At 41.2% G+C, this 19,833-nt stretch overlaps 1 protein-coding gene across 1 annotated transcript in view; it reads right to left on the bottom strand.

The window, feature by feature from the left end:
• The window catches only part of AGY1 (Albino or Glassy Yellow 1), a 388,365-nt gene that overhangs the window by 192,305 nt on the left and 176,227 nt on the right, over positions 1 to 19,833 (bottom strand). The window lies entirely within an intron of this gene.

Below are 19,833 nucleotides of genomic sequence, written 5' to 3' on the forward strand. Positions count from 1 at the left end.
TTGGGGGCTACTCCAAGCCCTAAGGGTCGGGGTTTGGAGGGCAAAGCACCACAAGGGTCACTTGTGGGCTTGGAACCCAAGTATGGGGTTTTGCACTAAAACATGTTTGGGCATTTCCGAGATCACATTTCTACATATGATGGCTTCGAGAATCGTTGAATTACAAGTTGTAGAAGTGGAGATATGAATTTTTGAAGGTTAATTAAGGAGTTTTCACATGTGTGTCCAAGTCGGCTTGGTGTAAAGTTGACATATGACAGTGGTTGAAGCCCTTATGTGACGTTTTATGGAGCCCCTCATTTATGTATAAATAGACGGTGAGTATGAGGCTAATTCCTCATCCAAAAGTGCAACATTCATCTTGCATAAGCTCATTGGAGAGAAGGATTATCTTTGAAATTACCGCAGCAAAGGAGGAAGGGACAGTGTGGTGTTTTAGGGTTGTTTCTAGAGTTTGTTTGAGGGTTGAGTTGTTGTGAAGGGAGGCTAAGGCAGCTCCCTAGAGAGTCGAGGCAAGGAGAGGCTGGTTCAACCTATGTGGAGGTGTCTTGTGTGCATAACTCTTGAAGGGCAACGTATGGTGTTGTAGGCGAGCCGCAAGCCCTACCTCATCCTTGGAGGACAACATGGAGCTTTTTAGGGGATGTATATGCCCAGGACAGCAGCCAAGGGTGCTAGCACCTCTTCAATAGTAGGCCGCAGCCAAGGAGGGTTGTTTTGGTGATTGATCAAGGGTTATTACAACAGGTAAATATGCCCTAACCAGTCACAGACGTAACAGCGGTGACGCAAACTTGGACAGCGGTTTTGATGAGTGTTGGATCCGTGTTTTTGGGTCAGATTTGGATCAAAATTGGAGCGACCTGTGCGAGCCAGTTTGGAGGCTTGTTTGAGTGACCATAAACCTTCATCGATGCAGATTCCACAGTGTAGTATTGAGTGCCATTGATCTGGTGGAGGGCAGTGTGTTGGCTACTCAAAGTAGCCCTACACAAGCTGTCTTGAAGTGACGAAGAGGAGCTGAAGATTGGGTGAAGTTTGGTGTTGAAGTGCAACACCTTGATGGATAAAGGTGACTGCTAACTTGGCAGTTTGGAGCTCGGGAATTAGGCCTACCCAGAGAGCAGATTAGATCAGCCTGTGTACATGCTACAGAAGTGACGTGCAGCAGTGTTAGGTGGCAACCCTCCTGGAGTCTCGGTGTGTTGTGGCCTTGATGGATTAAGGCACAACTAGTGAGCAATATGGGTGCAAAGGACCGGCAAGACAAGATACGACATAGATGTTGCAATGAAGTTTGCCATTGTATCTTGTATACCATAGACTGTTGCATTATTCATATTTGGTTTAATATAACGAAGATTGGTGATTGTACAATTTAGTTAAAAATTGTGTATGTGTGCATGTGTGATTTACTGCTTTATATTTCCGCTATGCATAGTAGTTCATGGTTGAGATTCTTGGCTTGGTAGCGTTGGTGATTTTAAGACTCTCAACTAGACCCAAGGTCGTGGAAATTCAACAAAGGAAGACTTTACTGTTTGTTAACTCCCCTCGCTCAAGCCCTGGTTCAAATTGAAGTTAGTCCTTGTGAACTTTGGCATAGAAGATTTGGTCATCTCGACTACAAAATCTTACCAACCCTAAATACCATAGTAAATGGCATCCCCGAACTAAAAGAAGATCATGAAGGAGTTTGCAAGGGATGTGCATTGGGTAAAATCACCAAGAGACCTTTTGGAAGTTGTGCTTCAAGGTCAAAAGAGATCTTGGATCTTATTCATTCCGATATTTGTCATCCTATGACTCCAAAGTCACTTGGAGTTCATCTATATTATGTCACATTTACAAATGACCACTCCAAGAAAACTTGGGTTTTCTTAATGAAATCCAAGGATGAAGTATTTATCAAATTTCAAGAATTCAAAGTTGAAGTAGAGAACCTTACAGAAAGGAGAATCAAGATATTAAGATTTGATAATGGAGGAGAATATACTTCGAAAGAACTTATAGCCTTATGTAAGGAGTCTGGGATTCAGAGGGAGTTGATAGTGCCATATAATCCTGAGCCAAAATGGAGTCGCAGAATGAAATAATCGGTCCATTGAAGAAAGTGTGAAAGGAATGCTCCATGAGCAAGATTTCTCAAAATTCCCGTGGGGTGAAGCAACAAAGATAGTTGTATACATACAAAATCGAAGTCCCCACAGGTCACTAGATAACTTGATTCCTGAAGAAGTATTCACTGCGAAGAAACCAAGCGTAGATCATCTCTGAATTTTTCGTTGTCCTATTTATATTCATATACCGAAGGACAAGAGAAAGAAGTTAGATCCATCAGGCGTGAAGGGAACATTTGTTGGCTACAATGATTCATCTAAGGGTATAGGATCTACATAAGATGAGGACACTGAATAGAAGTCAGTTAAGATGTAATATTTGACGAAAGTATTGCATCCAAGAAATCAAAAGATCTCCCTATGGACTCTGATGATGAAGAATATTCGGTATTTGAAGAGGAAGTTACTAGGTAGGAAGAAGAATCAAATCATGAAGATGAAGGTCTCAGTGAACCTATACAAGTTGTGGTAATCCCCGAGACTGAAAAGAGACTTAATTGGTTGAAATCCACCCTATTAGATGAAGAGGGTCATGCAGCAGCTAAAGGCACATTTAGAGAAAGCAAGAAGCCCAAAAGATATTCAAGGTATACATCATATATGACAAAGTTAATAGAAGCATAGCCATCCACTTTTGAGGAAGTTGTCAATCATCAAGAATGGAAAGATGCTATGAACGAAGAATACCAATCGATAATGAAGAATGGGTATGGGAGATTGTACCTAGGCCTGAAGACAAGTTTGTGGTAACTTCCAAGTGGTTGTACAAGATCAAACATGTGGCAGATGGAAGCATTGACAAGTATAAGGCAAGATTTGTGGCTAGGGGCTTCTCTCAACAAGAAGGCATCGATTATGAAGAGACATTTGCCCCAACAGCAAGGTATACAACTATTAGATCATTGGTCTTGTTACCACTCAAACTAGCAAGCGTCCTAAAAGGGGATCCTTGAGGGGTTACTACTAGGCTAAGAGCAACAATAAAGCGATAGCCCACTGTCACCTCGGCTAAGGCTCCCTACTCTTTACGGACTTTCACCGATGGGAGCAGACTCGTTAAGATAACGATCACGAAATGGATGGACCAATGATAGGGCGAGGGGTGATCCTGGAAGCCTATTCACAAGAGAGGCTCAGATATGTGGTTTGCTTGTCTTGGAAGACAAGATGTAAGGCTCTCTAGGAAGGGCTTGGGGAAATCTTCCAGGGTTAGATTTTGAGTATGTGTCTTATAAAGAAGATCCCTAAGCCCTATAATTCTTGTGGAAACTTGGGTTCCAGCTGATCTTTGAAGAATTAACCTTGATAGTGCATGGGACCACACTGAACCAAGTGGACCCGAGGCTCGGTCAAGAGGATAGGATTTAACAACCAATGATATGCTTGACCTAATTAGGGAGGGGAAAGGGATCAAGGAATGAATTTTCAATGAAAGGAAATGCAAGGATCCCAGTGAGGTTTCTAGCCTAAGGGAAACCAAGGGCAAGAATTGGTCTTCGAGCTAGGGCTTGCGATATCTCAAGATCCCACTGTCAGAATCTCATGAAATTTGGAGGGCTTCTTGAGGACACACCAGCGCAATTGTGGACGAAAAATCGAAGTATTTGGTGGCTAGAACATGAGATAATTGATGCCCTAGATGACCTAGAGGACTAGACCTAGAGAAGAGGAAGGGGAGAAGGAAAATAGGTTTAATGTTATCACCTTTGGGTGGACCAATGCCTAATCCTTTGGGGAGATTGGAGTCAGGTAGAATTATGACTATGGACCTTCGAATTTTCTAGGTCAAGGAGGCCTCAAAGACAACTTTGCTTGGCACTAGCGCAGCAGCAGAAGCAGCTTCAAGGACTTTATACTTTGTTTTGCAAGATAAATGGCCTGTTAAGAGGAATTTCAGTAATGAAACATCCCTAGGAACATTCATTCATTATACATGGCCCATACATGAAGCATTCACTATCCAGAAACAAAATTTCCATAACTCCACATAAGAGATGCAACAAATAAGCCCTTTTAGAGTGAAATTCCAGCAACAATGTATGTGACAATTAGAAAGAAAGAATAGCATTAAAATGTACTTACATGTATAAGAATATATCCAACAATCCAAAAACTTGCCATCAAGAAGCTCAAAGACATGAAAACTATCCAAACATCAAAATTCATTCCATGCTCCAAAAATTCATCCTCCAAGAAGGATAGCGAAAATCTCTAAAGAGATACTAGTTCCAAATCCAAGTGATGGTGCTAAAAATGAATCCTCATCACTTCTATTATACACTTCTAATGAGTTCGATTTAGCTACTTGGGCTTACATTAGCCGCTAAAATAAAATAATGTGCAAAACAACTAACGTTTGTTGACAAGCCCACCAAACTAGCTCATAAACAAAATAATAAGCCTCTCAAGCGGTCAAATGATCAATAATAAATGTCGTTGGGCCTTCTAAGAAGCTTGATTAAGTCCATAAGTACTGCAATGATGAATTTCCAAAAGTAATGGACAAGGGTTTGGCCCCTTGTTCTCCAAATAATAAACCTATGGTGCTCCCAATGGGTGTGAGGGTACACAAGTAACCTCATGGGCCTCCATGTAGGTCGAAGATGCATGTAGACCATCTATAAGGGCTCAGATGATGGTGTAAGTGATGCCACATCAACGTACAAGTCTTGGGTCATCTTCCAAGTGTATGGTACACTGTACAACTGTGGGGTCGACTAAGCATGGTGAACCAAGTGCAACTTCCTCGTCCAATAGTTGAATCTCGAGCAATCTCTGAACATCTTTGGGGATCCATGGAATGTTGTCTACTGTTGTGGAGGTCCATGGCTCTCAACACACACCCTACATGTGGCAATGTAGCCTTCGAGAGGGTTAAGACCTTATATAGGGAGACCAAACCCAAAATGGAGACCATCTGCAATCTTGCATAAGATCTAATCCATCCCCTAGCCTTCCAATACAACAAGTCATCAAAGGAAATCAAGTTAAAGATCTTACAAACCATGGGCAACAAGTGGGCACTTCATAATGGTAAGCCCTTTCATTGTGGGCTTTGGCATGTGTTGATGTCTCCAAGCTCCAAATGAGGTTAACCAAGTATCCTATTAGGTGGTTTCTACTTTTAAAAGGGATAGTATGTCCAAGGTGTGAAAAATCAGCAAACCTGAATCCTATTGCAGTAACTGGAAATAATTCTCCTAATTGTTAAATTAATTTTAACAATTTATTTACTGTGTGCTACAGCAAATACTGAATCAATCACACTACAACCTACACAAATAAACTACAGAAGAAATAAACACTCGAAGAAATACTAACACACACACATAAAATGACACAATTATTTTTGGACCTGTTGACACCTAATCATGGGGATTGGGTGAACATTTGTAAATAATGTAAATAATAACTAATGGAAAAGGAAGAGTCATCAGAAGGTGAAACCCAAGAGTCACTCCCTCATGTATATAACTATGAACAATCTAAATGAATAAACAGAGTTGATTTGAGGAGTTACCTCCTGGTCTGACATGGTGTCAGAGCTAGCGCCATTTTTGGCTTCCCTCTCTGCCCTTGTAACTCCCTCCTACCTATGTTCTACCTATTTTGCATAGTTGACACCTCTGCCATACTCCTGAGGCCTGAACCCACCTTACCTACACTGTCATATGCGTTTTCTATTCCACCGTCAAGTGCCGAGTCTCCAATATCATAAACCATTCTTATTGAGCCACCCTGCTGCTGTTGTTCACTTCTTGGCACTGCTTTCTTCACTTCCACAGTCGATTATGCCTTCATAGTGGCTCCAACAAGTCTCTGTTGGCAACATTGGGGTCTGCGAAGACCAAAAAGCCGAAGCCGCGAGCAGTCCCAGTGTTTCAATCCCACATTATCACGTTGTCCATGACCTCGTCGTAGTGCTTGAAGTAGTCCCGGAGGGTGTCCTCCATCGTCCAACTCCACACATAGTGTTCGGCCTCCAGCAAGCCTCCATACCATAGTGGAGGGTGGCACAATGGAATGGTATCCATTGGATTCCATTGGAGTGGCATGAGAAAGGCGACGGTATGTTGCCTCTGCGTTAAATATTTTTGAAGACTACATTTTATAACTGTGGTAGAGTTTTATAACTGTGGTAGTGTTGTTCCTTGGTATATGTGTTTTATAACTGTGGTAGCGTGGTAATGGTAATAGTGCTCTGCGTTAACTCATGCAAAGTCGACTCATACAAATCCACTCTCCACTATCTCCATATAGCCCCTCCTCCATAAATCCACTCTTCGTTGTCTCCATACAGCCCCTCCTCCATATGCGTTAACCATACGTTGTCTCCATATGCGTTAACCATACGCTGTCCATTTAAGTAACGTTGTCCCACAAATATACCTTTGTCATATATATATCAGAATTAGATTTTTGCAGCAGAAGTAATTTTTTTACAATACACAGATTGTTCAATGCATTCATTGATATCTATTGTGGGAGTGGTTCTCACCGGGAAGGAGAACTATCCAGAATGGTCGCGGAAGATCAAACACACTCTCATTTTTTAAGAATTGTGGAAAGGAATTTGTCTTGGAGAAGGAGACAAAGAACCAGAAAAGCCTACCTCAGACAATGAATTCTCCATTTGGGAAAACAAGAACAGCAAGGCCTATGCCTTGATTGCAGCATCTATAAATGAAAACGTGAGTCACCATATTTCAACATTTTCGAATGCTTTCAAAGCCTTACAAAAATTCAAGGAACTCTATGACTCACACTTTGTGCTTGAAGTTGTTCAACTCATGATTAAATTATTCAGCCTTGAATTACAAAATGATGATCCTCTTTCCCTTGCATCAGAAGTAAAATCTATTATGCATGATATCAAAGTCACTAATGTTGAACTACACATTCCTCTAATAGCTTTTGTCAAGGAACTCTATCCCACTTATTCAAATTATCTTGAGTCATTGCAAGCAAATGGAAACCTCAAAGAAATTACCTTTGACTCCCTTGTGAATAAATTTCTTTAGAGAGAAAAAGCTTTTGGGAAAAAGACAGCTCCTTGGTCTTCTGAAGAAGTTGTATGTCTTGCACATTGAGAGAAGAATCATGCTCAAGATTCTTCCAAAGGAAGAGGTGGTCGAAGAGGAAAAGGAAGAAGAAATTTTAGAGGCAGGGGGGGCAGACTCTCTCAAAGAGAAAAGTCTGATTTGCATTGCATACATTGCAATAGAGATGGATCACATGATGCAATCACATGCAAGTTGCCTTGGGACAAAATTGAGCAGGAAATAAATCAACCCAAAGGTAAAACCAATGATAAAGAGAAAGGTAAAGCACCTGAATCCGCTCACTATGTTGTGGCACATTGTAATATTGGAGTAAATGAAGACTTGTTTAATGCTTCACTTGCTTCTTGGAAAAATGATTGGTTGCTTGATTCAGGAGCAACTTTCCACATGACTTTCAAAAGAGATTCTTTTGAAGAATTTACTGACAATGTTGATGGAGCATTATACTTTGCAGACAAATCAAAACTCAAGCCATCGGGGCCTAGCACAATCAGGCTCAAATTGCCTGGTCTTCCAAACTTTCTTCTGCATCAATTTTTATATCTCCAATAGCTGAGGAGAAACTTGGTGTCCTTGGTCCACATGCACCAACAAGGACACTCCATTCATATGTTTGATGGCAAGGTTGAGGTGAGAAAAGCATCAAATCACTCACAAGCTGCAAGGTAGCGCTGCTTGTGCACAAAATTCCTCATACAATTCTCATTATCATGAAGGTACATTTCCATCAAGTCTATAATGGCATGTTAGATTTGGACACTTGAACTATGACAACCTTCGCTTGTTAAAGAAAAATTATGTTACTGGTTTGCCTACAATTCCTAGGAAACTTAAGCAATGTGATGCTTGCATTCTAGAAAAGCATAGCAAACAGTGTTTTCATGATTCACATTCTACTACACACAGAAAACTTGAACTCATTCATTCAAACTTATGCAGTCCAATGCTTGTTCCTTCTGCAAATGGAAATAAATATATGATAACATTTATTGATGACTACACCAAAATGAGTTGCGTTTATTTATTGAAGAACAAATCTGATGCTTTTCAAACATTCAAGAACTTTCATACATGGATTGAAAATAATGCACAATCTCATATTGGCTCTATTCGCACTGATAATGTGGATGCTTCTTATAATAAACTAAGACTTCTATATCAAGACTGACTTCTTTCTTACAAATGGAATCCTTCAAAAGATGAAGAGAGCTATTGATCTTCAAGTTGCCTTTTTCCTCTTTATTTCACCTTAGCTCTTTCCATGTTAGAAAATCAAAAAGGCGGAAAAAGTTTCTATCTTGATAATTACTTGTGATGTATTATTATCTTCTTTAGGTCTTCTTTGTTAGGATATTCCGACACATAGGATATAGTTAAGTTCAACTTGGTCTAGTATAGAGTTAGGTTAGAGTTAGGTAAAGTGTGTTTCTTTACCGTTGTACATTTTGTAACTTACAATCCGACGATCACGATATGTAGTGATCCGACGGTTCACTCTCACCTCGGTATTACCGACACTTGATCCGTGGCTTGACACCCGATTGGTCCATGAGTTCTATTTAAAGCGCATGGAGGGTCATTGTTCGGGTAATCCGTGCATGAGAGAATCTTATGTAAATTTTCATTCTTTGATTAATAAATTGCCTGTAGTACCCACGTTGGGACAGGCCGTGGACTGTTTCCCTCCTTGCACTCTGAGGGTTTTAACCACGTCAAAAATACTGGTGTATTGATTTGAGATCTGGTTGTGAGCGGTGTCCTTTTGGTATTCTTTCTGTGGAACTTACCCTGTAAATTCCTACATGGTATCGGAGCTATTTGAGGGCCGCGTCCGTTGGTGATCCAAATCTGAAGCCGGTAGAACTGCATGCGGTTGTCGTTTCCTAGATCTGCTGTTTCTGACTGCTTTCGGGCCGAGAGGACTGCTCTGTTGCGTTCGGAGCATCTGTTCCAGTGAGGAACCCCTTTCGTTTCACGCGAAAAGGTTTCCGGTAGCCCTAGCTGCGTCATTTTTCAGATCGGGAGGTATACAGTGTTTTTTTTTGCAGTTTACTGTTAATTTCTCTCTGCTTATTTCGGTCTCAGTTTATTTAGCCTTTTTTTTTAACCGGATCTATACCTTTCATTTCTGCGTATGCTCTTTGCCCTGCGACTCTGTGCGATCTGGGCAAATCAGAAACAGAAAGGAAGGATTTTTCTCATGCGTATGCTCTTTTCCCTGCACCTTAGTGTGATCTCGGAAAATCAGAAACATTGAGAAAAATATTTAGTTTTTCGGCTAAAGCTAACCTTGAGATTTTTTTTAAAAAAATTCTAGTTTTTTGGCTAAAGCTAACTTCGAGCCGCAAGGTTCGTTTTTCTTTGCATATTCGTGTTGGGTTTTGTGTTTTGTGTTTTGTAGGGAAAAAGAGCTTTCTCAAGGCAAGCACGCAAACCGAGGCCCCCCCCCCTCTCTCTCTCTCTCTCTCTCTCTCTCAAATTTTTGTATAGATCAATTGGTTCAAAGCTATTTTAGAGAGTAGAGGTCTTGGGTTCAAGTCTCCATTTTGTGGGGGCGGATTTTTTCATTCCCGCACATTCGCGCACTTTGTCGGCAACGTCAACAAGTTTTTTTTCAAAAAGCCATAACTTCTTCATCCGGAAGCCTTTTTCAGAGCCGTTTTTTTTAAAACCGCCTATTTTTTCGAGATCTATCCATTGGAACACTTACTTTCAGCATCTTCAGCTTCAGTTTTTTTTTTAAAAATGGAAAGTCCATGCCAAGTCATTCTTGACAGCACTAACTACTTCCAATGGGTAGCCTACATGGAAGATTTACTTAGAAGTAAAGGTCTCTTCAGAATAGCCACAAACCAAGAGAAGAAACCAAAAGATGAAGACAAGGCGGCAAATGGGAAAATAGACAAGATCAAGCACGTGGTTTGATAGGGATGTCTATTTCTCCTGATCTTAGATTCCACATTGCAGAACTTGAGACTCCTCATGAAGCATTAGAAAAACTTGCTAAAGTTTTTGGGATTAAAAATGAAATTAGATCCCATCAACTTGAAAATGAGCTGCTTACTTTGGATCCTAATAATTTTTCTTGCATTGAAGATTTCTTGTCCAAATTCAAGACCCTTAGATATCTCTTGGAAGGTGTTAAAGTTAAGAAAGATGATGGTAACCTTATTTATTCCATCCTTACTAAGTTAGGACCAGCCTACTCTGTATTTGTTTCCACTTTCCATTCTACAAGGGAAGCTTTCATTTGTCAAGGACAAGACTACAAGGCCCCTTCCTTTGACTCCTTTTGTGATTCCTTAATAAGAGAACAAGAAAAACTCTTACACCTTGGTCTTCTTAATCTTGGAAACTCTTCCACGAAAGCGTTAGCCGCCCAGCAGTACCCAAATTCAAAGAATCCTAAGAAGTCATATCCTCAAAAGAATGGTCCTAAACCATCTCAGCCTCAAAATGAAAGATCATTTCAGCAAAATGATAAGACCAATAAAAACAAATGGAAGAAGACTGATAGACATTGTAACTTTTGTAATCGAGATGGCCACTTAGAATCTAAATGCTTTAAGAAGATGGAAGCCTTGGAAGCCGCAATGAAGAAACATAACATCCATCTGGAGCCTACTTCAACTTCAACTTCCGGAACGGCACTTTCTGCATGTCATCGTCAATCATCTCAGTCTGGTTATGCATTAAATGTATCTTCTTCTTCTTCTCATTCTCATGAGTGGCTCATTGATTCTGGAGCCTCTTGTCACATGGCCAAAAACCAAGCCATGTTTTCTTCTTTAAATGATTGTAACACCAAAAATATATATATTGGTGATGATAGATCTCTTAATGTTGTAGGGACTGGAACTGTTCATCTAGACAATGGTCAGTTCAATGATGTATTATGTGTTCCAAACTTATCCTGCAACCTTCTATCTGTCTATCAGATAACTCATTCAGGTGAAGGTAAAATTGTTGAATTTTCACCTCATGATGTTGTAATCAAGGATCTAAAAGATCCTAAACAGATTCTAGCTACTGGTCTTGCTGATGATTCCAAAAGGTTGTATAAGTTTCACAACTTTGGGTCATCCCATCTTCCCTCAGTATTTGTTGCTCATAATGATGAAGTGAGCAAACTTTGGCATGAGCGGTTTGGTCACTTAAACTATCGCTCCCTTCAGCATCTATGTAAAGAAAATATGGTGACAGGTCTTCCTATGGTATCTTGCAAAGATGGTGTTTGTTCCGGATGTGTACTCGGAAAACATCATCGGGACAGTTTTGACAAACGTGCCTCTTGGCACGCCTCAGCCCCTTTACAGCTTGTGCACAGTGATTTATGTGGTCCTCTTCCTGTTGCTTCATTCTCTGGCTGCAAGTACTTCTTAACTTTCATTGATGATTTCTCCAGACGCACTTGGGTATACTTCTTAAAACTCAAGAGCGAAGTATTTACCACTTTTTTGGCCTTCAAAGCATTTGTTGAAAAACAATCTGGACATCAAATTCTTAAGCTAAGAACTGATAATGGTGGAGAATATGTTAAAAACGCATTCATCAACTTTTGCACCGAAAATGGAATTCAAATGCAACATACTGTTCCATACACTCCACAACAAAATGGTGTAGCTGAAAGGAAAAATCGCACCTTAAAGGAAATGGCTAATTGTATGCTGCAATCTAAAGGACTCAGTCTTAGTTTTTGGGCCGAAGCAATTAATTGTGCAAATTATATAATCAATCGCACTCCTACTAAGGTTCTAGAGAATATCACTCCAGAAGAAGCTTGGAGTTCCATTAAACCAGATGTAAGTCACTTTCGTGTGTTTGGAAGTGAAGCATGGGCCCATATTCCAGATGAAAAGCATAAAGCTTTAGAACCTAAGAGTGAGAAATGTACTTTTGTTGGATATTCTGAAGATGTAAAAGGTTATAGACTTATTCCATTTAAGTCCAAAAATGTTATCATTAGAAGAGATGTAAAATTTGATGAAAATAAATCGGCCTGCGAGCCTAGTCCGGCGGATGTGCCACCTCTTCCTATCTCTTCTATGTTTGAAAACATTTCTTCTTCTGATGATGAAAGCGAGGATGATAATCCTCCCCCACCTTCTCAGGATCCTCAACTTCCAAGATGGGTCCGTGCTACTCGGGATGCAGCAGGTGATCTTGCCGGTGATCCTACAGATCAGCGACGTACACGTTCTCAGTTTGAAAGAGCCTCTTCTTTACTGGCTCAAGCTCCAGTAAATCATGATCCTGACACTTTTGCAGAAGCTTCAGGCCATCCACATTGGGAAGCAGCTATGAATGAAGAATATCATTCATTGATGACAAATGATACATGGGATCTTGTTCCTCTACCAAAGGGACGCAAACTTGTTAGATGCAAATGGGTTTACAGAACCAAGTATGGACCAGATGGGAAAGTTGATAAACATAAAGCTCGTCTAGTTGCTAAGGGCTTTTCACAGGTTGAAGGCATTGACTACACTGAAACCTTCTCTCCAGTTGCCAAAATGAACTCTATCCGCCTTGTTCTTTCCCTTGCTGCCTCTTTAAAATGGGAAGTCCATCAAATGGATGTTAAATCTGCCTTCTTGCATGGGGACTTGCAGGAAGAAATCTATATGGAACAACCCATTGGCTTCATACAAACAGACTCCAGCCTCGTTTGTCGACTTAAGAAATCCCTTTATGGCCTCAAGCAAGCTCCTCGGGCTTGGTATGCCAAAATGGATAGCTTTCTTTTAGAATCTGGCTTTTCTAGGTGTCATTCTGACAATACTGTCTACACCAAGAAAGTGGGCAACTCTCTTATCATCCTTGTTCTTTATGTTGATGATCTTATTCTTACTGGTAGTGATCCCAACCTTATAAACCATGTGAAGTCCAGCCTTAAAAAGAAATTTGAAATGACAGACTTAGGACACTTACACTATTTTCTCGGTCTTCAAGTCTTGCAATCCCAAGAGGGTATTTTCCTTTCCCAGTCCAAGTATGCTTGTGATATTCTTCGTCATTTTCACATGGAAGACTGTAAGCCAGCCCCTTCTCCCTTTCAGTCTGGAGTCAAACTTTCAGTCTCTTGTACTTCTCCTGAAGTTGATGCTACCTTATACCGTCAACTTGTCGGAAAACTCTTGTATTTAACCCATACTCGTCCTGATCTTTCCTTTGTTGTTGGCCTTGTTGCTCGTTTTATGCAAAACCCCCGTGAAAGTCATTGGAAAGCAGCTAAAAGAATACTTCGTTATGTTCGAGGTACAGTACAGTTTGGGATTCATTACAGTGCCAAAGCAGCTCCTCTGTTAGTTGGTTTCACTGATTCTGATTGGGCTGGTGACCTTGATGATCGGAAGTCTACTGCCGGTTATGTCTTCACTCTTGGTTCAGGACCTATTACATGGGCTTGTAAGAAACAGGCTGCCATTTCTCTTTCGTCAGCAGAAGCAGAGTATCGTGGTGCCGTGGAAGCTAGTAAGGAAGCCTTGTGGCTTCGTCAGATCCTATCAGAGTTTGGCTTTGAGCAGCAGCATCCAACCACACTTTGGTGTGATAATCAAAGTGCCATTCAGCTATGCAAAGATCCAGTCCAGCATCAGCGCAGCAAACACATTGAACTACACATGCACTTCATCAGAAAGCTCATTCATGACCATGTTCTTGAAGTGCAATATTGTCCAACAGATGATCAGGTTGCAGACATCTTCACAAAGGCTCTCACAGAGGCGAAGTTCACTAAACTTCGATATATGCTTGGAGTTCAGGAAGTTGTCACTAAGGGGGGATAGGCTCTAGTGCCTCCTTCCTTCTCCTATTGTGTCATATTTGTAAATCCTTCAATCCTATCCCAAGTTGTTCTTAAGGGGGGATGTTAGGATATTCCGACACATAGGATATAGTTAAGTTCAACTTGGTCTAGTATAGAGTTAGGTTAGAGTTAGGTAAAGTGTGTTTCTTTACCGTTGTACATTTTGTAACTTACAATCCGACGGTCACGATATGTAGTGATCCGACGGTTCACTCTCACCTCGGTATTACCGACACTTGATCCGTGGCTTGACACCCGATTGGTCCATGAGTTCTATTTAAAGCGCATGGAGGGTCATTGTTCGGGTAATCCGTGCATGAGAGAAGCTTATGTAAATTTTCATTCTTTGATTAATAAATTGCCTGTAGTACCCACGTTGGGACAGGCCGTGGACTATTTCCCTCCTTGCACTCTGAGGGTTTTAACCACGTCAAAAATACTGGTGTATTGATTTGAGATCTGGTTGTGAGCGGTGTCCTTTTGGTATTCTTTCTGTGGAACTTACCCTGTAAATTCCTACATTCTTTACCTTCTTTATGTCTTCTTTTATCTTCTTATCATCAAGCAACTACCAAAACATAAATACATGAAGATCAAAACAACAAGGACACAGGATGTAGGCTCTCAGCTAGGGAAAAACCCCTCTCCTAGGGGAAAACCCAACAAAAATTATCTTCTCTTCTTCAAGAACCAAATCAAATGAGACAACAAAGACCCTTAGACAACAAGTTCTCCTCTAATCCACCAAGTCAGCCTCCCATGAAGATTAGTCCAACTCTAATCAAGTTCTCCAAGAGTCAACACAAGTCAACCCTTCCAGAACAAGTCAACAAGGATCTCGGCTCTCTCTGCAACTTTTGAAAATTTCGCTTGCAATAGTTTAGACCTACAGTAACCCTAATTCCTCAATGCAGCAAACACGTGTGACAGAAAACAAAGAGAATTTTGGTTCTTTTTGCTTGACAATTGTCTCTTCCTCCTTCGCTATAATTCTTCTTTACTTGCAAAACTTTCCTTTCTAGGCTCCTTGCACTTTTTCTTCTTCTCTTAGAACTGCAGATAGAATCACACTTTGATGCATGCCATACTAGGTCAAAAATACTGCTTATATATTCTTCAAGGGTGGTCAAATCCTTTCAATGAGGCCGACATGAAGGAAGGGTAGGCCAATTTGGTGGAGGAGGTATAAATGACCATATTACATAAAAATAAATGGTCTTCTTTGATATAAAAAGCCCAATAAGGGTCTAGAGCATGATGACAAATATAATGACTCATGACACAACCCTAGAAGCACTCAATTGGTGCTTAGAACTATAAACAAAATAAATAGAGCATGAAACCCATGCTTACAAAAATAATTTTCTTTGATTTTTACAATGATTTTCTTTTCTTCTTTTTACAAATACATAAGAATTACATCATGTCATGAGCCACACAACAATTATGAAGACCGATACTAGTTACATTTTCAATAGGTTTGACATAGAGTTTTCTTTAGTGGTGAGTCTCGCCACTAGTGTCACATCTTCCAGTGTTTGGTTTGTAGATGGTGGAGCTTCCTGCCATATGACTGGAGTGAGGGAGCACTTTACGAGTCTTACTAAGGATGATGTAGACTTGGAGGTGGTGCTTGGATAAAACTCCAAGGTCAGAGCAACAAGAGTGGGGATTGTATCCTTTCAGAGGGAGCCATTGTCTCCCTTGAAAGTGACAAAGATCTTACATTTTCCGGGGCTAAGAAGAACCTGATTTCAGTCTCGAGTATTGAGGACAGGTGACATGTAGTGGTATTCTGAGATGGATAGGTGCTTATGTATCCCAAGGGATCCAACATCACTTGTGCTAAAGTGATTGGAGACCGCAGTGGGAGGCTTTAGAAGTTCATGTTTCAGCCTACTAGAGCCTTAGTAGCACAGACCAACAACAATAAGTTGTGCGAGATATGGGCACAAGAGGATGGCCCACTTGCACCATGGAGCATTCAAGATGTCAAGAGAGATGGTTACAAGTTTACGGGAATTTAGCATTGAGCATCATGATGTGTGTAGGAGGTGTGCTTTAGGAAAGTACACCAAGACACCTTTCCTGAGCAGTGATAGTACAGTAACAAGTATTCTGGATTTGATATACTCTGATGTGTATGGTCCTATGTCTCATGTATCATTGAGAGGATTTTAGTACTATGTTACTTTCATTGATGACTACTCCAGGAAGACCCGAAATTTCTTTATGAAGGCCAAGGATCAGGTCTTCAAGAGGTTCCAAGAGTTTAAGACTCTTGTGGAGAACCAAGCGAGGAAGAAGATCAAGGTCTTAAGGACAGACAATGGGGGCAAGTATACCTCTAATGAGATGAAGGAGTTTTGTAGGAGTGTGGAAATCAAGGTAGGAGTGGGTGCAGCGAGAACTATGTTGCATGATCAAAGACTACCTCTCTTTTTATGGGCCAAGGCGTGTAACACTGTTGTGTACTTGCAGAACAGGAGTCCACATAGAGTCTTGGGGAGTAAGACTCAAGAGGAGGGTTTTTCTGGGAAGAAGCTTGAGATTGGGCACTTGAGGATTTTTGGGTGCCTTACATATTCACAAGTCCTTGAGGAGAAGAGGAAGAAGCTGGAAATCGCCATAGAGAAGGGTATTCTTGTGAGTCTTCATGAGACTTCCAGGGCCTACTGCATATACATTTCTGTGTAGAGGAAAGTTGTCCTGAGGAGGGATGTGAGATTTGGGGAGAGGACCTTGAGAAGGTATCAGGAGGGCGATCGAGTAGAGCAAGAGGTTCCTCAACAAGGGGCCACACCATAGGTTTCAAGATCTACAAGTGGTTCACCAGGGTCAAGAGGATAACTAGCTTCTAGGGTGATACGATCACAAGGTTCAGGATCACATAGCACAAGATCTCAGAGTACAAGTTCACCACAAACCATAGGAGGGGTGTCCTCATCAACAAGAGAGGCTCTAGGGGAGGATTTTCCACAACAATTATGGAGGCTACTTCAGGGAAGAGGAAGCCAAGATGGTTTCGTGAGACCCTGCAGGAAGCACAGGAGTCAGTGAGGAAACCAAAGCAATTTGTGAGGTAGAACGTACCACCAGAGAGGATTGGTGGCTATGTGGCGGATGTTGTGGAGACTAAGCTAGCTAGCTCCGGGGAGGCTACAAGTTAGCAGATCTGGAGTGTTGCCATGGTGGAGGAGTTTGCCTCCATTATGAAGAATGATGTGTGGGAGATAGTGCTGAGACCTGAGGGGAAGTCAGTGGTGACTTCTAGGTGGCTCTACGATATCAAACATGCTTCGGATGGCAACATGGAGGAGTTAAAGGAGAAATTTGTGGCACAAGAGTTCTCACAGGTAGAGGGAGTCGAATATGAGACCTTCACACCAGTTGCTCATTATATCTCAATTAGTGCAGTTATCTCCATAGCAACTGAGATAGGGTGAAAGATCCAACAAATGGATGTGAAGACCTCCTTTCTCAATGGGGTCATACAAGAGGTGTACATTAAGTAGCCACAGGGCTTTGAGATGCATGGGAGAGAGACTTGTCTGTAGGTTTAAGAAAGCCTTATATGGATTGAAGCAGGCGTCGAGAGCATGGTACGAGAGGATTGATGCTTACTTGCAATAGATGGGTTTCCAAACGAGTGATGTAGATTTGAACCTATATGGAGATGCATGGGAGAGAGACTTGTTTGTAGGTTTAAGAAAGCCTTATATGGATTGAAGCAGGCGTCGAGAGCATGGTACGAGAGGATTGATGCTTACTTGCAACAGATGGGTTTCCAAACGAGTGATGTAGATTTGAACCTATATTTCAATATGGTTGGTGAGGATCCACTCATTCAGGTTTCGTATGTGGATGATTTGTTTATTAAAGGAGAGGAGAGACTCATTCAACACTGCAAGAGGGACCTTGCTTCAAAGTTTGACATTACCAATATGGGAATAATGCACTATTTTTTGGGGTTGGAGGTTTGGCAGGAGGATGGGCATATCTTCGTGGGCCAAGGTAGGTATGCAGGTGACATATTGAGGAGATTTTGTATGGAGGATTGCAAGCCTATGGCTACACCTATGATCACCAACTGCAAGAAGTTGCATGCTTTGAATTTCGAGTTGGTGAACCCCACTATGTATCGCCAATTGATCGGTTCGTTAATGTATCTGGTCAACGCTAGGCCAAATATCTGTTTCGCAATCAACACGTTGAGTCAGCAAAATATGTGTTATGATACCTACAGGGCACAGTGGACTATGGTACAGACTATATCCAAGGGGGTGGAGTCAAGTTGACAGGTTGTACAGAGTTAGACTCGACAGGTAGTGCTAGTGAGCGGAAGAGTACTTCCAAATGTCGTTTCATATTGGGTTCGGCAGTGGTGCCGTGGTTCAACAAGAAGCAGAGATCAGTGGCACTGAGATCAGCGGAAGTTGAGTATATCGCAGCTAGTCAAGCCAGTTGCGAGGCTATTTGGCTTCACAAGATGATGTGTGGCTTATTTGGTTAAAGGCTGAGACCAACTACAATACACTATGATAATCAGAATTGTATTAAACTCATGGGAAATCTAGTGTTACATGACCGATCAAAGCACATACAGATCAAGTACCACTTCATCAGGGATTGGGTTTAGAGAGGAGCAGTGAAGCTCGAATACATATCCATTGATGAGCAGGTTGTAGACATTCTCACCAAGTCATTGCCAAGGGGAAAGCATGTGTATTTTAGAGACAAGTTGGGAGTGGTGAGAAACACCTTCCTCGGTAAGAGGGAGTGTTGGAAAAAGGTACCAAGGAAGTGTTTCCTAGTGCTTTTGCCTTTTTTCCTAGGAAAACACATGAGAACACCTTTTTAGTAAGTGACTTTATGAGTTATTAAAGTCATGTGACTTAAAGTCACTTTATGAGGTACTTTAGTACTATGTACTTTATATTATTAAAGTCACTTTATGTTTTTAAGTTGACTTTATGTGAAAAAGGTACAAGGTACAAAAACAACATTAAAGTGACTAGGGAGCTCATTAATGACAGGGGAGACATAAAAAGGGGGTCAATGGGAGATTAGATCTCCACCCTTGATCTAGGAGAGCTGAGATTTAATCTTAGCCTTGATCCAAGGGTTAGTGTTCTCTCAACCTAATGAGACTAAAAAGGAGGAAAAAGGCAAACAGGCTCGTTATTCTTCATGAGCATTTGTTGGAGAAGAGGAGCAAGGAGGAAGAGAAGACCTTGAAGCTGAGATAGCACAGGTAGCTGAAGGAGAGAAAAATGCACAACAGAGAAGAGAGATACAGCTTGAATCCCAAGGCAGAGATTGATGATACAAAACATGAGAAGATTCAGACTTCCTCAGCATGATATTTGGGTGGCCGAGGACAGAGAATCTGCACAGTTTTCAAGGGGATTCTCACAGCTTTAAATGCATCAGACAAGCCCATAATTTGTGGCAGAGATATCGGGTCTGTGGCACGAATTTTAAAGACTGAGGAAGCAGTCTTTCTGAGCACGCATTTGGTGGAAGAATTGCAAAGTTCCAGCGCAGAAATTTAGAGTATTAACTGCTGAGCAGAGGTCAGAAATTTGAGGTAATTATTGCGGACCAGTGACACACAGACCGCGGAAGGAGAAGCTCTTACAGAGGCATGTATTTCTGAGCAGCAATTCGATTTCCTTAGAGACTGGTACATACTTCAAGGAAGAGATAAGTACATGAAGTATATTAAATGCTGTGTACAATTTTCTCTGAGATTAGCTAATAAAAGCCTCCTTAAGACTGGTTTTCCCCTTCTGGGTTTTTCCAGGGTCAGTGTTGACCAAAAATCCTAGTGTCTCATTTA

This window comes from Pinus tabuliformis, chromosome 4_2 (assembly GCF_031772625.1).
Source record: "Pinus tabuliformis cultivar Carrire ecotype Pingquan chromosome 4_2, CPIR1, whole genome shotgun sequence".
In the NCBI taxonomy this organism is placed as follows: Eukaryota; Viridiplantae; Streptophyta; class Pinopsida; order Pinales; family Pinaceae; genus Pinus; species Pinus tabuliformis.